We start from the raw sequence: 12414 nt of genomic DNA, 5'->3' as shown, positions 1-12414 counted from the left end.
TGTATGCCCAATATTCAACACCTTAGGGTATAGGGTTGCATAGCACATATACGAAAGCAACAGACAGACAAGTTGGAATACAGGACTTTAAGATGCCATTTCATAGGCTACCCCAAAGGCACGATAGGCTATTATTTCTATGACCCAGTTGACCAGAAGGTCATTGTAAGTAAACACGTCACATTTTTGGAGGAAGAAATGATGACCCAGAGGTCTGAACCAGTAGTCATTAAAGAGCTATCAGATAGCTCAGAAACGTCACTTCCTGAAGTGAGACCAATTGGTATACCCGCTGAAATACCAACACCTGAAGAACCTCGACGCAGTGGGAGGACTATTAGACCACCCACCAGGCTTACTCTTCTAACCGAAGAGGAAACTATGGAAGAGTTCCACATGGTATCGGTTGAATCGGATGATGATCCGATGACATACTCTGAGGCTCTAAAGGATGTTGATGCCACTAGGTGGCTGGAGGCAATGCACTCTGAAATTGATTCGATGCATTCCAACAAGGTCTGGACTCTAGTTGATCCACCACTTGGCGTTAAACCGATTGGATGTAAATGGATCTTCAAGAGGAAGAAGGGCGCAGATGGAAAGGTCAAAAGATTCAAAGCGAGACTGGTGGCAAAGGGTTATACCTAGAAAGAATGTATAGACTATGAGGAAACCTTTTCACCAGTGGCGATGATGAAATCCATCGGGATTTTATTGGCTATCACTGCACACTTTGATTATGAAATCTGGCAGATGGATGTGCAGACTGCATTTCTGAATGGATTCCTTCAAGAGAAAATCTACATGGAACAGGTAGAGGGGTTCTCTTCCTTGGAGGAAGAAAGACAGGTGTGCAAATTACAGAGGTCCATTTATGGGCTGAAGCAGGCTTCCAGGAGCTGAAACATCAGGTTTGATCAATCAATCAAATGGTTTAGTTTTGATCAAAACATGGATGAACCATGCGTTTACAAGAAGATCAGTGGGAGGGCAATATGTTTTCTTATTTCGTACGTAGATGACATATTGCTGATTGGTAACGATATAGGTTTTCTTTCATCAGTAAAACAGTGGTTATCCACAATGTTTTCGATGAAAGACCTTGGTGAAGCTAGCTATATCCTTGGGATCAAACTCGTAAGAGATCGCCAGAAAAGGATGCTAGGCTTGTCACAGGCTACCTATATAGATAAAGTCCTGGCCAGATTTAGCATGGAGAACTCCAAGAGGGGAAGTGTTCCCTTCAGATATGGAGTCAGTCTTTCCAGATCTCAATGTCCTCAGTCTCAGACAGACATTGAAGAGATGAAGAGGATTCCCTATGCCTCAGTAGTAGGGAGTCTTATGTACGCTATGTTGTGTATGAGGCCGGACATTTGCAATGCAGTAGATATGGTAAGTCGTTATCAATCTAACCCTGGACGCGAGCATTGGAGTGCTGTCAAGAATATCCTTAAGTACCTAAGAAGGACTAAGGAATATTTCTTGGTTTTTGAATCTGATCAATTGTCAGTATTGGGGTACATAGATTTGGATTTCCAAACTGACAAGGATGACAGAAAATCCACGTCCAAGATGGTATATCTAATGGGTGGGGGTTCCATTGTATGGCGGAGTACGAAACAAAAGTCTACAGCCGATTCTACTACCGAAGCAGAATACCTTGCAGCTTGTGATGCAGCAAAAGAAGGTGTTTGGCTAAGAAAATTCCTATCAGATTTGGAGGTAGTCCCTAACCTTGTCAAGGGCCCTATTCCCCTGTTATGTGACAACAGAGGGGCCATTGCACAAGCTAAAGAGCCTAGGGCTCATCAGAGGAACAAACACGTACAGCGCAAGTATCACCTCATCAGAGAGATTATCCAGCAGGGCGACGTGAGTATCTCCAAAGTGGACACAACTGAAAATGTGTCTGATGTCATAACAAAGGGTTTGTCACAAGGAGTGTTTGAGAAACACATGGAGGGCATGGGTTTAAAATGTATGGGGAATTGGTTTTGATGTACAAGTGGGAGATTGTTGGACAAGTGTGTGTCCATCAAATCCGATTCGGTCCGATTTAACCCGATTCACCTTTATATTGAACATTTATACACTCTTGTTTAATATTGTCACATGCGATATAAACTTTTTGAACATTATGTGTTCATAAGTTATACTTAAAATGGTAGTCGCGACTAGGGTTTGGGCTGGGCACCCTTATCATATGGTCGTCGCATTGGGTATGCCTAGACATGTGATGTTAAGGTATGAATGCGAGTGTTCACATGTTTGATGTGTGCATTGGCGAAGAATCTACTTTGTTGAATCCCTCATGTATTATTGCCAGATGTAGGAAGGGATAGACATGTGTCATCGACATCCTGTACCTGAGGGAACCCTGTCACTGCAAAGTGTGATCGCATTCTTTGGTTCATCAATGACTGAGACTCAAGCGAGTCAAAGCCGGTGTTCCGGGAATACGTGAACACTTTGTGAGTGGAGTTATCCAACACGGTCACCACTGCCCGATTAGGGAACACCAAGATAGAGACTGTCTGTGCATGGTCGAATCAGAATCTGGATCCAGTGCTGTTTTGGAAATGGTTTTGCAAAAATCTATTTTACATAAAATGATACATTATTTATAATTATTTGAACAAAGTATTTTATCGAGTTTTGCGGGACCCGATCAGATGCACAAACGCTCGTATATGGACTTGTACTATGGATTGGGGTTTGGCAGTACATGTGTATGTGCCCTAGATTCCATAATGATGGTGTTGATTAGTGGGGGGTTGTATATGTAAGATATAGGGAGTTATTTGAAATTTACTAATTTAATTGGCTCTTTATTTAATTAATGGAATTGGTGTTAATTGTAATTATCCATTAATAATTAAATAAAGTAGCTAATTAATACTTTCCCCATTAGATTCTGTTTCTTTCCCTTTTAGAAGCACTTTGAGTTTAAACAGAACTGCCAAACTGAGAGAGAGAGAGAGAGAGACAGACTCTCACTGGGATTAAAGTAATCCATCCAGGGTTTAATTAAAACCCTAGATCTATAAAAGGATCAAAAAACGCAGGAGGGGGGCAGTGCTCCACGTTTTTGCCGGGCCCCCTCTTCTGCGTTTTGGTCTCTCTCTCCCTCTTTGAGATCTCTTCTTTTTCTTCTATTTTTCTCTCTACTGAAATTGAGAGTTAGGGTTTGTGAAACCCTAGATCTATGCTGGAGAATTTGAGAGCATCTGCGTTTGGCTTGAAGAACCTTGGTAGCACCATTGGAGGTTCAAATCTGTTTTCTTAGAGCACTCACTGGAGGAAGAACCACTGTCTATTGGAGGAGCAACACTTGAGGCTCACCAGGTTAGCAGTTCTTTATTAATTCCTTTCAGTTTATTGATTATTAATATTTATGGGATGCGAAAGAAACTCGAATCGATTTATTTCCGCTGCACATTCGAGTATGGGATGGATCCCTCTTGCCATGTGATGACTAGAGATGTATTTTCTCTGTCCCTAATGTGTCCTATAATTACGTGGGACAAATGAGGGAAGGAGAAACCCTATTAGGGATGCACCAGGGTTCCCATGGGAGACCAGGGGAAACCCTAAAATTAAAATGGGGGCACCCATGGGACACCATGGGATAACCCAGGGCGTGCAATACCCTAATTGGTTTATAATTGGTTTTCCTAGGGAACCATGGTTTGATCCCTGGACCGTAGTTATACCTACAACCACATCCAAATATCGGATCACATGTTTATGTAGCCATCCATATTGTTAAAAAACTAATCCCATAATCACCAATGTATACAAGAGTAAGTACAATCATATATGAGTACTATCATTAACTATTGGTTAATCTCCTTTAGAAAAAATATCACACCATATAATTCCCAACTATTTAATTCCATTCACATCTCATGTGAACAAGCCAATTACATCAAGAAAAGTTCACATCATATGTGATGAAAAGCCAAAACCAATAATAATTAAATCAAATTTAAATTTAGACCTGGTGGAGAGACTCTCTTCACCCATCTTCTTCCTCTAAATCCTTAAATAAAATAACAACCATAAACAACTCTTTTTTTTTTTTTAGAGGAAGAGCAAGGCGACACAGCAAGGCAGTGATACAACACATCAAAGCGGCAGCGTAGCAAGGGGCGGCCGTACAGCGGGAAGGTCAAAAGACTATGTGGCTGTACGACCGCGACTAAGACAACAGCATGGCCATGCTAGCCGCACACCTAGTGTAGGCCACAGTACGACTAGGGCACAAGCAGGAATGGGCGGCACTATGATGGTTTGAGCTGGGAGTGTGTGTGATGGTTGGCCATTATTCAATCTCCATGGAAAAATGCTGTAGTGTTCTCCATAAATTTTTGGGAACACATATTTTATTTGAGAAAATTACTTGGACACCCCCTATACAATGACCATTTTGTTTACGATTACCAACGTTTGAAACAATTACTTGACACCCCCCGAAACCTGATAGTGTCAGTCTGCTGTTAATGTTTAAATGGAAATGTCCATTTTACCCTTATGAGTTATTTAACTTAAACTTATGAAGTTAAATGACCAACTTACCCTCCTTCTTCTTCTCCTTCTTCTCCTTCTTTCTTCTTTAACTTTTTCTTCTTCTTCTTCCTGCAACTACAGTTCAGATGCAGAGGGAGGACTGAACCTCACCACCGTCACCATCAACGCATGATGGGTACATCGGGAGGGATTCTCGGTTTCTCGCCCTCTCTGCTCTTCTTCTCCTTCTCTTTTTTTTTTTTCAATCGGTGGAACCCTAGAGGGAGTAGGGGTGGAGTAATAATCTCAGTTCATCTCACAACAATAATCCACTTATGCAACAATAATCTCAGTCCATTTGTAGAGGTCAAAATTTCAATCGGTGGAACCCAACAGTCCAGTTGTAAAGGTCAATCGATGTAGACCATTTGCAGTAATAATCTCATAATGGATAAAATCAAATTGCCATACTATCTTCAGCCTGTGATACCAGATACTTCAAGGTCAAATAATCCACTTATGCTGTTGGTAATGGGGAACTAATCTAGAAGCATCCCAATTGAATGATAATGAAATAATATTCTTCAAAATCAGAACCATGAGGGCTGCGAAAATACTTAATCGAAAATCAAGTTTTTACCTCTATGAACAGAGAAACAGGCAGCGGGATCTCAAATTTAAATTTTTGTTTTATGTACTTGAATTGGCCATGAAAGAGATTTGTTAGGGTTTAAATCTGAAATCGATTAAGGGTTTGGGGTTATTTTGATTTGAAATTTGTTTAAGAAAATAGATTTTTTTCTGAAATCGATTAGGGTTTGAATCTGAAATTGGGTTGTAGGAAGAAGAAGAAGAAAAAGGAGGAAGAGGGTAAAAAGGTCACTTCACTACCCTTTAAGGGTAGTTTAGGCATTACAAAATATGTAACCGATGATGTCATCACTAAACTAACGGACATGACTTACTTGAAAGAAATGGTAAACTGCAGAGGGTGTTCAAGTAATTGTTTCAAACATTGGGGAGACTAAGTAATTAGGCCATAGTACAGGGGGTGTCCAAGTAATTTTCTTATTTTATTTCTTTCTCCTTTCCTATGGGAAAATGAAAACCTAGGTATGTGGTTCTTTTCAAGGGTCAAGAACCCAAAAATAAACTTTCTTTTTCTTCCTTTGAAAAACAAGAAACCAAATTTATACATCAAGAGTATGAAATAAATTCAAGATCTCAAGAAAAGAGATGTACCCACATATGAAGGATTCATTCTTGCATCACATGGAAAGATAATCTTGGGTGGGAAAGCATGTCTTTGATACCACTTGTTGATCCAGTGAGCATCTCAATCTTTTTTCCATAAGAATTAGGGTAAAGACAAGAAAAGAATTACATCTCTTTCCATCATCACATGGAAAGAGGAAACCATCCTATACCCGAATGCGCAGCAGAAAGAGATCGATTCGGGTTTCTTTTGCATCCCAAGATTGCCAAACCAATTAAAATCTTAATGAATGATAATAAATAAAAAAATTTGCTAACCTAGAGAGCCTCAGATGTTGCTCTTCCTCTAGATAATGATTCTTCTTCCAATGAGCACACAAAGAAAGATATTCTTGAACCTTCTTGATGCAACCAATGCAACAATCTTCTCCAAGGATGTAAATCCAAATCTTCAAAAGAACCTAGGGTTTCACCAAACTCTAATTCTCAAAACCCAAAATTGAGCAAGAGCAAGAGAACAAAGAGATGAGAGAAAGAGAGAGAGAGAGAGAGCAATTTGGCCAAGAGGAGGGGAGACCAGAAAAACTGTGCCCAAACCTCTGGCCAGCCCCCCACTTTGTGTTTATATAGGTGGGGATCCAACAGATACCTCTTGCCATCCTTGTGAGAGTCTGACCCTCTCTCCACCAAGTTGACTTGAATCCCAACATCCATTCCCAATATGCCTCTAATTAGTGAAGAAGCAGAATCTAAAAGGGAAAGTAAATAATTATTCATTTTATTTTAATGGACAATAAAATAATTACACCAAATCCATTAAATTAAATAAATCAATTATTTAATTAAAAATCACAAAAATACCCTTACATAATAACACCTTAATATGTACCAACCCTCCACTAATCAACATTGTCATTATGGAATCTAGGACATGTATATTAATACTGCCAAACTCCATTCCATAGTATATGTCCATATCAAAGTGTCTGTGTATGTGATAAGAATCTGCAAAACACGATCAAATATTTTTAATCAAAACATACATATAATCTATCATTTTATTTGAAAATAAGTTTGGCAAGTGACCCTTTCACTCACAAAATGTTCACACGTTCCCAGAAAATCGGCTTTGAATCTTAGAACCTTAGTCATTGATGAACCAAAGTGCGTGTTCACATTTTGTAGTGACAAGATCCTCTCAGGTATTGGGTCTTGGTGACACATGTCTATCCCAAACCTACATCTGGAAATAACACATGAGGGAATCAACATGAATAGATTCTTCACCAATACACATTCAAATGTGTATTCCCATTTGTACCCTGACATCAATATGCCAAGGTGTACCTGTTTGTACCCTATTTTCGGCTAAGATGGAATTGAAATCCTTTTTGGGCCGAGATGTTATCAAGGCTAGTTATTTTTTGAGCAGGGTTTGGATAAACAAAACATGATTGGTGCAATTCATTTTGTCTAGATAAACTTGGACGGTTGCAAAAGTTGGAACCACCCTGAACGTTGGGTAGGTTACAACCAATTACTATGTATAAAAGAAGGGGGAAAAAAAAAAGAAGACAAAGGGATCTACACACAATCATCAACACTTGTAATTTTTACTTTCATAGGAGTAGGAGTAAGTTAGAAGTAGCACAGTAAGTTTCCTTTGTGTAAATATTTTTCAAGAGGTTTATGCTATATACTATTCTTCGTTCTTCAGAATGGAGGGAATTTGCTGGTTTTCAATAAATTCTTTGATCTTTACATCATCAAACTTAAGAAAAGTCCTTGGATTACCAAGGCTGGAGTGGAATCTTCATCCCCAGCAAATTCAATTGATTTTCTGAATCTAGAACGGTCTACTGACCGACGAAAAATAGGAAAACAGTACCCAATGTGAAGACCATATGATAAAGGTGCCCAGTCCAAACCCTAGTCATGATTCCAATTTAATGTATAGACTTAAGGACACATAATGCTCAAAAAGTTGATATAACATGTGCTAAAATTAAACCAAAACAAATAAACGGTTTAATTTGCACTAAAATTAGGTTTGATGGACACATAAATCAAACATGATCATATTGGAGACGTACACCATGACTAAGGGCTTATCTTCCACATGGTTTCAGTTTCTTCATGACAAGTCAAAGGTTCATCCTAGAGAACCTACAACTTGAGGGGGTGTATTGAACCATATTGCATCTAATAGAGTTTGATATTGATTAGGAAATTAGATTAGATTGTAATGGATTAGGATTTTTTATATTTTGTATCCTACTCTAACTCTTAAACAACAACAACAACAACCATAGTCTTATCCCAACTAAATGGGGTTGGCTACATGGATCCGATAGAGGCTATGACAGTAAAAAAATGAGAGAAGTAAAAAGATACAAAATAAGTAAAAGGAAAAAAAATAGAAATTAAGTAAAGAAAAAAAATCAAAGTAGTAGTCAAAGCAGCATCCCATAAACATCCCCTACAAGGGATCGACTACATTGATTCTTGTCCTTGTTGCGTCTGGAGACCTCCAGTGCCCGGTTCGCCCAAGGATGAGCCTGCAAAAAACCTAGTGAGCGCAAGAGAGCCGGTGTGGCTTTGGCCTAGGAATCTCCGACGCTCTAGTTAGGTCTCCAATGTGACAGCGTAATAGCTAGTGAAAAGTCAAGTGAGCAATAGAGCTCCATACCTGGGTATTTATAGAGGGAGATGAGGCGGTTGGAGGAGTCCTAGTATGGTAAGAGTCCTTGTTTGGTAAGGCTCTTCCTCGCGGAGCGAAGTGGAGAGTTTCTTTCGGGGTTGGACTCTTGTTAAGGTAAAGAGTCCATGTAAAATATGATTCCGTATCGCGTTACGATCGTGGCTCGATCCTTATCCCGTGATTCTCGGGATGCGCTGATGTGGCTCTACGATTCCTGGTGGGTTATTATGATGACCTTGGTGGAGGGCTCGGCCTCGGAGGTCGGCCTCGGAGTTCGACCTCGGCCAATATGACTTGAGGGTCATATTGTTAGTTGTGTGTGTGTGCGCTCGGCCATGCCATGGTGCTCCAATCACAGCCGACTTGTATAGGCTCAAACTGTGAGATCGACAAGCGTGCGGCTCGGCCGTGATGGGGGATCTTTGGGTCAGCATTGATCTGTCGTGCCGTATGGCTAGAGATTGACCGAAGAGCTCGGCCTACTAGGTCAGCCTTGTCGGGCCCATACGAGTTTGGCTCAGCCTCCGGTTGACTTGGGTGTGTCTGACGAGCTCGGCCAAGCAGTAAGGTTTATTGAAGATCGGGTCGGCCCGGTCTTCCGCTGAGCTCGGTTCGGTTCTTGGACTGACCTTGGCTCGGCCATGTGGCAGCTTCTGAGTGGTGGGGTGTTTTATGCCTTATCATAGGTCCCCCACTCATCAGGGATCGACTCGGCACTGATGAGTGAAGTTTCCTGGTCTGCTCGTCTGAAAGATTCTTACGGCCCAACCAAGCTCATTTTGTCAAGGATTTGACATTGTACAGTCTGACAATTGGGCGTCAGTGCCACGTCAGCAGAGTCATTATGGTAGGCTTGGGAATTCAAATCGTCTTTTGATCTGGGCCATTGAATCTTGCTGAGTTCTTCTCGGCCGGTGGATCAGTTCAGCCCAAAAGTTATAAATAGGCGACTCCTCCCTGTTCATTCTTCACTGCTTCAAGTTGTTGACTGCTCGGCTAGCTCGGATTTCTCAGTTCTATAGTGCTCGGCGCTTTCCAGTTCGTGATCGGTTCAATTTTTTACTTCGTTCGTGTTCATCTCGTCTCCAGTTCTTCTTCAACCAGTAAGTCCTCTCCGTTCGATGAGCTCATCCCGCTGATCCTCAGGAAGGTACTCGACGCACATTGCCATTCCTCGGACATTGCCTTTATTTTGCTTGACAAAAGTAGCATAGCACTCCCGTGCCTTCTTCTAGTCACCTCGAACTTCACCGATACCGTTCTCGGTAGGGAACTTCATCTTCAAGTGCGTCGGTGAGATGATGGCTTGGAGAGCGGTCAATGATGGGCAGCCGAGTATGGCGTTGAAAGCCACCACCGATCGTACTACCATGAATTTGACTTGGATCGTCACTTGACATGGAGCTTGTCCGATCGTGACCAGCAGGTCGATTGAGTCCTTGATAGTCGCAACAGCTCCCGAGAACCCATGAAGTGAGGTGCCCTCCGGCTTGAATGCTTCGTCGCCGAAGCCAAATTGTCAGTACGCGTCTAGCGACATAAGGTCCACGGATGCGTCGATATCGACAAATACTCGATGGACGGGTCTCTTCGCAATTTCTACCTGCACTACTAAAGCATCATCATGAGGCAAACTTATACCTTCGAGGTCGGCCTCGATGAAGGAGATCGTCGTCGCTGGCTTAAGTTTCTTAGTGGGCTTCTCGACGACTCCGACGAACCGCTCGTTTGCCTTGGCCTTTCGAGTAGACTTCTGTCCGGGCCCTCTGAGGATAGTGTATATGGGAGCTCCCTTGTCACTGCTCGGCCCGGATCCGTCCTCTTTCTTCTCAGCTCAGGCTTTATCTTTATTTCACTCAGCTCGCCTATTTTCGGGCCTCGGCTCGACTCTCCTTTGATTGCGATCTTCAGGTCGCCGACCCCCACGCTCTTCTCGGCCTCCCTTGACATATCGCTTCAGGTGCCCTGCTTTTATCAGCTCTTTGATTTCTCTTTTCATCTAATAGCAATCCTCGGTGTCGTGATCGGTGTCCTTGTGGAATTGACAATACTTGTTGGGATTCTGAGATGACCCAGCTTGCATCGGTCGAGGTCGACAGATGTACCCGCCGTCCTGTATTTGCATCAAAATCTCCTTACGCGAGGTATTCAATGGGGTGTAATCGGGGCTCCGAGCCCAGTCTGATCTCTCGGCTAGGCGATCCGTCCTGGGCCCCTTGCCCTCCTTGCGATCATTGGTCGTCGGTCTTTTCTTATCGGCTCGGCCTTCGTTTTCGTTTCGGGCTTGGAGCACCTCGGCCATATTTTCAAATTCATTAAACCTCTCCAAGAGCTCGGCCAGGTTTCTAGTAGGCTTCCAGGTCAAGTCCTTGATGAGGTCCATGTCAGCGAGCCCGTTGCTCATCGCAGTATGGGCCGTGGCCTCATTTAAATCCTTGATGTCTAAGGATTCCTTGTTGAAGCGGGAGACGAATGCTCAGATCGACTCGTCAGACCTTTGCTTCACACTGAGGAGGTTGACCGTCGCCTTCTTATGTTTCATACTACTCTGGAAGTGCGTGACGAAGGATCGACAGAGCTAAGCGAAGCTTGTTATGGAGTTCGGCGGCAACCAGGAGAACCATGAGGTCGCCGCGCCCTTGAGGGATGCAGGGAAAGCCCGACAAGAAACAATCTCGGTTCCCTCGTACATGGTCATCATCGCATTAAAGTAGTTGATATGATCTGTCTGGTCGATCGTCCCGTCATACCGGTCGAAGGGAGGAGGTTTGAACCTGGCCGGTAGTGGCGCGGTCATGATCTCAGGAGGATAAGGGTGTCGTCCGACTAGTGAATAGGCGTCCGGGGTCACCTATTTTTCAATCCCTCCACCTACTCGGCCAATTCTCGTAGCCACCTTTCCAGCTCGATTTCAGGTGCTCGGTCGTTCGGCTCATCCACCTGGTACAAATTGTCTTATTCACTCGGCCTAGGTCAGCCATTTTGTTCTTCAGCTCGAGGTCGGTATGCTCGGTCGTCCCGCTGTGGTCGGCCGTTCTGGTCGGCTCGATCAGCGCCATCCCTCCTTAATCTTCTTTCCACCTGGAAATTGGACCCATGGGGGCTCCTCTATTGCTCTTCTCGGGGAGGCGGGCTTCAACGCTGGGGGCTATGGCAAGATCCTTCTCCTTGCCTCGCAACATGTCTCCCATTTGGCTCATTCCCTTGTTCTCGGTTTCCCTTCGGTTGCCCGTCTTCTTGGAGCCGATCGAAACATACTGACCTTCTCACTACTGAGCCCGCTGGTTTGATTTCTTGCCCTGCCCCTGAGCTTCGGTGATACTCTTCCTCATCCCGTCGAGCGCCTCTACTAGGGTGTGGAGTAGGAGTCTTCTGACGAGATGGGTGTGATGACGTGGTCCAGCTCGGCTCGGCCCGACGTCGGCCACCATTCTGTTGCAAGTTTCCCTCTCCGCGCACCTGGGCTGGAGGGGGCGCAACCAGTGGTTGGCCCATCAGCCCACCCCGGGCCATCTGGGTCATGAAAGCACGCAGCATCTCGTTGGTGTGGAGCATCTATAGCTGCAAGTCCATAACTTGTCGATTATTTATCGGGGCTACGGAGTCCAAATTCTTCGGTAAGGGCGGCGGCGGTGGTAGGCCCAGCCCGTTCAACTTTAGCTCGACCTATGCTCGGTCAGTCGCTGCTGTGTCGAGCACACTTCCACCGTTCCCACCCTCTGGCGGGGGAATGGGATTGGTCGCGGCGCCTGTGCTGGGCTGCGCACCCCCTGCCCGAGGGGGTCTTCTGGTTACGCCCTACCGCGAGGCTTCGGAGGGTGGTGTTCACCTTGCCTGCACAACGGGCTGTAGCTCATCCCCACGGGAAGTCGAGCCATGTTGCCCTGATCTCGTGTGCACCATTGTTGCTGCTCTTGAAGTTGGTAGAAATGGCGATGGCTTGCAGACGTCGTTCCCACAGACGGCGCCAAATCTATTGCATGTGG

This window comes from Telopea speciosissima, unplaced genomic scaffold (assembly GCF_018873765.1).
Source record: "Telopea speciosissima isolate NSW1024214 ecotype Mountain lineage unplaced genomic scaffold, Tspe_v1 Tspe_v1.0062, whole genome shotgun sequence".
Lineage (NCBI taxonomy): Eukaryota > Viridiplantae > Streptophyta > Magnoliopsida > Proteales > Proteaceae > Telopea > Telopea speciosissima.
This window is presented reverse-complemented; position numbering follows the sequence as displayed.